The sequence below is a fragment of the Colobus angolensis genome, unplaced genomic scaffold (genome assembly GCF_000951035.1).
Source record: "Colobus angolensis palliatus isolate OR3802 unplaced genomic scaffold, Cang.pa_1.0 Scaffold5, whole genome shotgun sequence".
Lineage (NCBI taxonomy): Eukaryota > Metazoa > Chordata > Mammalia > Primates > Cercopithecidae > Colobus > Colobus angolensis.
Window position 1 is genome coordinate 9,632,238 of NW_012118487.1, and position 9,389 is coordinate 9,641,626.

Below are 9,389 nucleotides of genomic sequence, written 5' to 3' on the forward strand. Positions count from 1 at the left end.
AGCAGATATATTAAAAGATTTCACATGACATGTTTGCTCACCGTTTAGGCGCCATTTGCATGAAGGAATTATGTCTTCTGCTTGAAGTAAGGTAGAACAAATTTCAAACATTAGACCAACTTATTTAGCCTATGAAGATAGAATGAATTGAGAAAAAAAAAAACACATAGAATTTTTTTTCACGTTGTCCTTCTCAGTATTACCATCTGGCAGCTATCCTGTGACAATTACTGTAGGAACAAGTGGCTCTTATCCCAGCAGTCATTGAAGCACACAATGGGTATTTAGAAGAAAGAGAATCTCCAATCATATGTAACACAGATGTCAGAAATGTAGAATGGTTGGATGGAGCTTTGTTTTTTTTTTTCTCCAAAATTCGCAAGGCAAACAACACATTTTGCTCACTCTTCACTTTTGAGCACAATGATTAATCTAAATCAGTGTTTCTGTACCTCAGCACTGTTGACATTGTGAGCCAGATACTACAAGACTGCCCCATGCCTTTTAGGGCATGTAGCACATCCCTGGCCTTTATGTACTAGATTCTGGCACCAGCCTACAATTGTGACAACTAAAATATTGCCAGACATTGCTGAGTGTCTCCCACACAGTACAACTGCCCCTCTCCCTCACCAACCTTAGAACCACTGGTCTAAAAATTCAGATCGCATATCAAAGTCTTGATTGGCAATCAAATTCTAACATACTTTACTTCATTTAGCATCTTTTAAAAACTCATGGTAATTCAGCACAAAATGGCATTGCTTGGTAAATCCCAGTTGGAAAGAACTGATGCATTAGAGGAATGTTGAAAATCAAGAGATTTTGTTTCACTGAGACTACCAGGACTCTTAAAAGGCGGAGTAGTCCTTATCGTACTATTAAAATGTGCTGGATATGTTGATTACCTTGATTCTGGTGATGATATGATGGGTGTTTGTGTATGTTCAAACTCATCAAATTGTACATATTGAATATGTGCAGTTCTTTGTATATCAGTTATAACCCCATAAAGCTGTTAATTTAACAGTTTTATTAAAAGTGTCATGAAATTTGAAAAACACAGAATTACTTTCATAAACACATATTTCATTGAGGATTTAACACACTAAAAGCAGGTAAATGGTGCTAATCCTAGCATAAATTTAGCAGAGTCAAGCATCTATCACCCCCAGATTGCTTGAATGTCACTCTAAATGACACCAGTCCTTCCTGCCACAAGGCATTTTAGTTTCTTTAGATGCAGCCATAACAAAATCAATCTCTTAGGACAATCTGTTTTATTATCACTTTGTAAAAATGATTTAGGTTACTAAATATTAATAATCCCAGTAATTTTATGAAAAAATGACTTAAATATACCTTGATTCAAATTGAATAAGCATGGTTCTAATTTGCATGACCTTTTAACAATATGCAGATCATGTTTTATACTTTGTGATATTTTAAACAAAATTAAACTTTTTAACTATAAAAATAACTCTGTAGATTTTTTTAACACCTAAAATGGAAATGGGAAGTGTCAAGTTTTCTCCCAATTAGGCACCTGTTCTTGAGGACGTTTTTGTTCCTGATATCATAGTCATGATTATTCTATAAATTAGAAGAAAAAAACAGAATAGAAAGGGTATAGATCTAATAGTATATCATTATACCAATCCATTTTTAATCAAGAGAGACAGCCACTATTTTTATAGGTAATTTCTAATAAAAGAAAAATAGCTCAATGTTTAATGAGAAATATTTTAAGGGATTCTGGTTTATTGAAAAATTATTTTAAACTAGGAAGAAACATTTAATATAATTTTATTTACATTAAGTGCACATTTTCTTTTCCAAACTCGATTTCCTCAAGTGGGATCAAATATATTAAGATATTAGTCATGTATCAGGTCAGCAAGTGGTCAAGGCACAGTCAGTGCATGTACTGTACATTTCTGCATTCTTGATTGCTAACGTGAGTGTGAATAAGAGCTTAAAGTTGTGTGTAATGTGTATATTTTTCTTTGAATAAGAACACAGTGGTACGAACAAAAGGCAGGACAGTGATGTCTCTCCATGATGGAGATATATTCTGAAAAATGCATTGTTGGGAGATTTTGTCAATGTGGAAACATCAGAGAATGTACTTACACAAACCTAGACGGTATAGACTACTACACACCTAGGCTATATGGTATAGCTTATTGCTTCTAGTCTACAAGCCTATACAGCATGAACTACTGAATCCTGTAGGCAATTGTAACACAGTGGTAAATACTTTTGTAACTAAACATAGAAAAGGTACAGAAAACATATAGTGTTACAATCTTATGGGATCATTGTTGTATAGGTGGGCTGTCATTGACCAAATCACCTAATAAGGCACATGGTGTATATAAAGTTGTATCTTGATGGTCTTTAAAATTCTAATCTACAGCATCCAAGGAATAATTAAGTTACTAACAAAAAGTGATCTTATATAAAACTTTATTTTAAGTTAAAAATGTTCAAACTCTCAATATCTGCTTTCATGGGTCAGAAAACTGACTCCTCACCCCCCCCCATAAAAAATGAATACTGGCCAGGCGTGGTGGCTCACACCTGTAATCCCGGCACTTTGGGAAGCCAAGGTGGGTGGATAGCTTGAGCTCAGGAGTTTGAGAATGCCGTGGGCAATATGGAAAAACCCTTTTACTACTAAAAAGACAAAAAATAGCCAGGCGTTGTGGCTTATACCTGTAGTCCCAATTACTTGGGAGGCTGAGGTGGAAGGGTGCCTTGGGCCCAGGAGGCAGAGGTTGCAGTGAGCCATGCACTCCAGCTTGACCCTGTATAAAGAAAAAGAAAGAAAGAAAAAGAAAAGAATAATTTACTGAGACCCTTAGAGTAAAACTGACTTTAATAAGGTCTTATTAAAGTCCGTTTTAGCCAGGACTAGAAAGAATTCAGAGTTATTTGCCTTCTTCAAATGATTTCCCTATAATCACTGTGCTGAATATGGTATTTTGAATGGACAGAAAAATGCTCAGTCACTTTAATAAAAAAGAAACTTGAAAAACGTGCATTATGATGTGTACTAAAGTACAGGGGTAAACTGGAGGGGACATCAAACATTCACGATTTATTTCTACAAGGTAATGTCTCTTGGCACACTTATTATATACTTTTTTTGAAACAGCTGATAAGTCTTCCAGTTCTTATGAACCTCACCTAAATATTCTACATGGAAAGTAAATGAATGCCCAATGAATATGCAGTAATCATATTTTTAGATGCTTTTGTTATTTGGTGGCATACACCAACACACCATGGATTACTGTGTAAATTAATAGAGAAGTCATTTAAAGGTAGAACAGATAATGAAGTGGTAAAGGGTGACGTAAAAGAGAATACAGTTCTGTATGAAACATTGTCATGGCAATGCAACAAAAGGACAATAGAATAAGCTAAACTCACTTTCATTAAGCTCGTACAAAATCGTGTCACCAGACAAAGGCAGTGTTACAGACAAAAATTCAGGCTTAAATTAGACAATCACCATTCACCTCTGTGACAAGACTTAAAGCTTATTTAATAAATTTGCAATGAAATATTTATAAACGGATACAATTCTAATTAACTGAGAGACATTTTACAAAGGAAAACTAACAACAGCTTCTAGACCAAACTTTTTCTATTCAACACTAAAATAATACTAGAGAGAGTCCATTTTTGTTTGGGAGAAAATATAATAGATGTTCAGCAATACCATAACTGACATAATCTAATGAGGAAAATGACCCATGGCCTTTTTCTTTAATCAAAATAATTGGTATGTTATTTTAGGCTTACTAGAACCAGACTCAAAAACACTTAACTTCTGTCTTGAAAACACACTGTGTGAGAAAGAAATGGTTTTAGAGACTAGAAATGGAATTGGAAAAATATGATGCAGTTTTCACCATAATATCACCAGTTAACTATGGCCAGATCACACTAAACAAATTTTGCCCCATCTAATGACAGTGCTTGTTAATATAGAAACCAGACTATACAGAAAAAAAATTTAAATAGGGGAAAAAGTGTTAAATTAGCCAGGCGTGGTGGCAGGCACTTGTAATCCCAGCTACGCGGGAGGCTGAGGCACGAGAATTGCTTGAACCCCAGAGGTGGAGGTTGCAGTGAGCCAAGAGCCATGGGCAAAAGAGCGAGACTCCATCAAAAAAAAAAAAAAAGGAAATAAAGCACAAAAGAAAAAAGTTTTGTTTGTGTTAGTCCCAGTAAGAGTTGTTCTCACAGAAGGAAAACTGTGATTGAACATTTTGCAAATAAAATCAGGGAAGTACAAATATTGCAGACTCCTTACTGAGAAGGTTGCATCGCTTTTCCTGGTTTGATGCCTTCCACAGGCACTAAGAAATCAGATACTATTTCTGGGCTTTTGGCTGCTAAGGTCTCAGCACCACCACGAGTGACCCTATTGGTCAGGATGGAATATAATCACTTGCTATCTTTCCCCAATGTTTCCTCATCCAGCAACGAGAACCATTCATGCGCTCCTTGTCCAGAATTCCCTGGCCTCTTCAATTCACATCATGTTTTCCTGTCTTGTCAGGGAAATTGACAAAAACAAATTTTTTAAAAAATTAGTGATTTGTGGTGATGAGTAAGAGTGAGTATAACGTGTGCATACTCTTTTGCCAGGAAGCCTTCTTAGGGGAGATGATTTTGATAAGAAATCTGAATAAAGGGAAGAAGAGAGTCATATGAATATCTGCAGGGAAACAGTCTACACAGAAACAGTACTAAATCCAAGGACTCTGAGGCCTGAGCTTGTCTAGTGTAGCAAGGAACACTAAGGAGTCCAGCATGGCTGCGTTGAAATAAACAATTGAAAAGAAAGTAGGAGAAATCAAAGGAATAACAGGAATAGGAGAAGGGAAATTTGTAACAGCAAGTTATACAGTCATATAGGCTATTGTGAAGAATTTGGATTATATTCTGCATGTCAAAGGAAGTTCCTGGAAGATTTTTAAGGAGAGAAGTGGCATTATATAACTTTTCCATAAAGGAGTCTCTCAGTTCTAGATGGAGAAAACATAATAGAGGAAGCAAGTGTGTATCAGATCAGTCAGGGGGTTGCAATAGGCCAGGTGAGAGGGATGATGATGACTGGGGCTACTGATAGAAATGGGAAGACAGACGTGGTAGAAATCCCAACATAGTTTGAAAACAGGACAAGATTTATTGCTGGGAGTCAGATATTTGAGAAGTTTGTGGAAAACCATTCTTCTACTACGTTTCAGAGCTGAAATTAAAGCTCTTTCCCTCAGACCTGAGACCTATGTTCCTTCCACTATTCGGTGGTTTCCAACCCAGGGTGATCCTTATCATCACATAGCAATATTTATGAATCATCAATTTCTAACTCCTGTCTCAATCCTATGGAATCACAGTATGTGGCAAAAGGGGTTGGGAAACTTTTTTTTTCCTAATACGCAACCATGTTTGCCTCCCACCTCATAAACCATGCAGTGATAAGTACGATGAATGTGTGTATAGGTACAGCCTTAGCATTATAGAAAAAATACTGTGTTTGGGGAACGTGCCGAAAATTCCTGTGTCAGAGAATATTTCACAAAAGGAAAATGTAAGCAGGGCTTTGAAGCACAAATTGTAGTTTCTCAATGAAGAATGGATCTAAAGAAGTATGTTTCAGATGGAAATCACAGAAAGAATAACCTTACGCTCCGAATGGGGCAATTTTCTCTTTCAGCCTGGAACAAAGGAGAGAAAAATGAACATGGGAAAATAATACATTTGTTTATAAAGATAAAGATAGATATTAAAGCAAGTTTAAATCTGCTGGTCTCAAATATCTCTGTAAAATAGGATATGAAGTTGTTGACAATGAAGATTATAATGGATATTGGGTAAGATGTTTGAACGGAGAAGTTTTTGAGTCATGGCAGAGCAGAAATGAGAAAGTGACCAAAAAAAAAAGAAAGAACCCAGATGAAATTTCTGATAGTGCTTTGTAGTATAAATACGTAGGGTAAATTAGATATTCATCTAGCCAGCTGTGTGATTTTCTCTGTTGTACTCAGCAGCCTGGCATATGAAGAAGCAGTATTGAGAATTGATCCAAATTTAAGAATTTGTAGGTTTTAGAGGTGAAACATTCTAGGTAAAAACAATTAAATAATTTAATTCTATGTAAAAACAAATAAATTGCTTAAGCAATTTAATTAATTTTGTGAATGCCAACTTCCTTATCTGCACAAATGATCTAAACCTCAATTTATGCCATGAGGATTAAATTAATAAACTAATTGGATTATTGTTGGTAAATGGTAGAAATCTAGAACTGGCAACCATTATTACTATTGTTGATGCTATGAAAGTATGTTAACTGGAATAAAGATACATTATCAGAGTTCAGAAGACCAAGAATTATGAAGATAGATTTTTGAATATTTTTATGTAGAATCCTTGAAATACCAAAAATAATAGCAGGGAGCGTCATTGGTGAATTTGGAAAACTGACATGAACAAAAAAGCTAACCTATATTTGTATCTTTCCAACCTGTTGGGATCATTTTACATCACGATCCTGCCACCGAAATAATGTGTTTGCTAGAACTTCTGGCTTTAAATCATTCATAATTTCCTTTGATTTACATTTTGTATGAGCACAGCGATCTAATGTAGGATGTTCGCAAGGGTGAAGGATCAAACAAGGAGGGTTGTTGAAAACATTTTTGTTTGTTTTGTTTGTTCCCACACAGGCTATTTCCCTTCCCCTACCTCCTCTTCACTCTCTGGTGCATTTTCAGTAGGTCTCCTATCCCCACACTCCACTGAAACTGCTCTTTACAGAAGTCACTAGTGACTAGGTAGCCAAATCCAAATGACCAATTGGAGTTCTCACTTTCTTGATCTTTCAGCACTGACCAAGTCAACCACTACTTCTCGAGACCCTTCTTCTCACTCTCCAGGTTTTCCCCTACATCTCAGGCTTCTCTGTCAAATTCACACATTATAAATGCAGCAAACACTAAATGGTTACCTGGCAAATCATTTCTATCCTTGGACTCCTTAACTAATTATAAGAAAGATGATTTATTCCTAGGTATAGGGCTATTTCTGTCCCTTTCAAGATAGAGAAAATGGGAGTCTTAATCTTGCTCCTCTTACGTGACCATTTTTAAGTTTTTCAGAGTATATGTGGACCTTTCTTTCCATGCAGTTTCTCCTTGGAGAGAAAGTGATCATCACCCAGGGATCATTAAGCATCATTTGTGGACTGACCTTCTCTAAATGTCTGTGCCCAGATGGTCTGCATCAAACTCTAGACTCACCAATCCAAAGGTGAATCACATGTAGGTTAAACTTGTGTTAGAAACAAACAAGCAAACAAATGAAACACATTTAAGCTTTTATGTCAAACCCATCTTTTCTAACTTGAGTTTATGCTTCTAAGCTTGCTTTAAATCAGTTATATATGATAAATTTATAAATTATAAATTATGTAATTCCATGAAGCCTCCAGACTATAGTACCTTTAAAACACAGACATAATCATTTGCTTAAAACCTGTAAGTAGCTTCCCATTGGATGTAAGATAAAGTCTAAACTCCCCAGGGACCCAGGGATTGCTCCACTGCTTCCTTGATTTTTGGTTTGAATAGTTTCCTGTTGTACTCTTTTGAAAGGAGTGATGCCAGGAGATCTTCTGTTTTACCATTTCGGGGACATCACTCTCAAACTCTGTATAATATTTGATTACAATAATATTTATACTAAATTTTTATGGATAAAGTTTTACAGTGAAATCTCCAACTCAAAGGGGGAAATTATATCAAATATTATACATGTACAGTTGAAAATTGAACTCATTTTGGAATCTTCAAGCAAAATCACAATATAGTTTTTGATTTATAGAAACAGTTTTTGTTTAAAAAATATTTTTTGGTAGGGACTTAAGTTCATTTACATTAAAATGTATCTTCTGAGAAACAAAAATATATATGATATATAAAACGTCCAGTGAACGTAGCTTTTCTTTCAAAATGGCAGAAAAAGGATCCGTTTGATTATAATAATCTATTCTGCCATTGGAATTTATTTTTTTAATATTATTATTTTTCCAATATTTAAAATTGGTTTTGTAATTAATGTAACACTTTTGAAATAGGCAATGATACTTCTCTGAAATGTTTGTGTATTATAAACAGCCACAAAATAGATCATTTTGTTTTTGCTGCAGATTTTTGTTTTTGTAACAGATAAGATCTTAATACATTTTTAAAAATTAGTTTATAAAATTGTAAAATAATATACTCAAAATATACGTTTGTGACCTTCAAAACTGTTTTCCAAGGAGACTTTCAAAATCAACTTATTGTAAATTAACTTTTCTTAAGTAAAAATATTTTTCCGAAAATAACACATTATTCTTGCCACAGTGGGACGTTGTTAAGCTGTCAGTCATTGCCCACTGTATAACTAAAATTACATGTGAAAAATATTCATATTGTAATTTCATGTTTTTTTCTTGAACAAAGAAAATCTGATTGATTGCAATCATTTACACAGCCAGACAAGAAGAATATTTTTAAAAATTCAAATATATCATTTCAGGCTTCCATCTACAAAGCTTTGAGAAGTGAACTAAAATGAGAAATCCCGTACTCTTTCTAGATTGCATAAAGCAGCTGTGAATTCAGATTCAACACTTCATCTTTCATTTTGATGTGGATTCTTTTGATCCCAGAAAGAAATATATTTATAATTTCCAAAAGAACTGTCTCCGAGATAAGTAGTATCCAAATGTTGTTCTTCAGAGATTAAAAAAAAAAAAAAAAATACAATGTCAGTGGTATTTGGCGGTAGATTGATGATGCATTGCACAAAAGTATAGAAACATCTTTCCTATAACACTTGTGACATTATGGTTTAGGGACTATTTAACCTTTAACACAAATCATTTTTATTTTCTCGCTGGAATTTAGAGCACTTAATTTAGTTACATTGTATTTCTTTTGTTTCCCCTTTTCCCTGTACTATGCCCCTTGATAATTTTGTCTTTGGCAAACTGTAAAAAGAAAAGAATAAGGAACACGATAGCAAGACAAAACAAACTAGCAAAAGATGAAGAACCAGTTTCCTCAGAAGATACGTTTTAATGTAAATGAACTTAAGTCCCTACCAAAAAATATTTTTTAAATTTAGAAATAAATTGACTTTATGTTTTTTCTGATGAGTTATGCCAGATAAACCTAGAAGAGAATACTAACAAATAGACAGTATGAAAAATAAACATATTGGCAGCAGTAAGTTTTATTCTGGCATTTTCCCTATTCAATGTTGCAGAATTATTAGAATTATTTGAAAGCACATCACTGATATCATGTCAAGAGAAAGCA

General features: G+C 34.5%; 1 long non-coding RNA gene across 1 annotated transcript in view; it reads right to left on the bottom strand.

Moving 5' to 3' along the window:
* The window catches only part of LOC105524365, a 30,481-nt gene extending 21,675 nt beyond the window's left edge, over positions 1-8,806 (bottom strand). The window contains exons 1-2 of the long non-coding RNA XR_001003746.1: positions 8,656-8,806; positions 2,719-2,810 (exon numbers count right to left, since the gene is read on the bottom strand). This is a non-coding gene — a long non-coding RNA (uncharacterized LOC105524365). The remainder of the gene's footprint in view (positions 1-2,718; positions 2,811-8,655) is intronic.
* Positions 8,807-9,389: the final 583 nt, after the last annotated feature.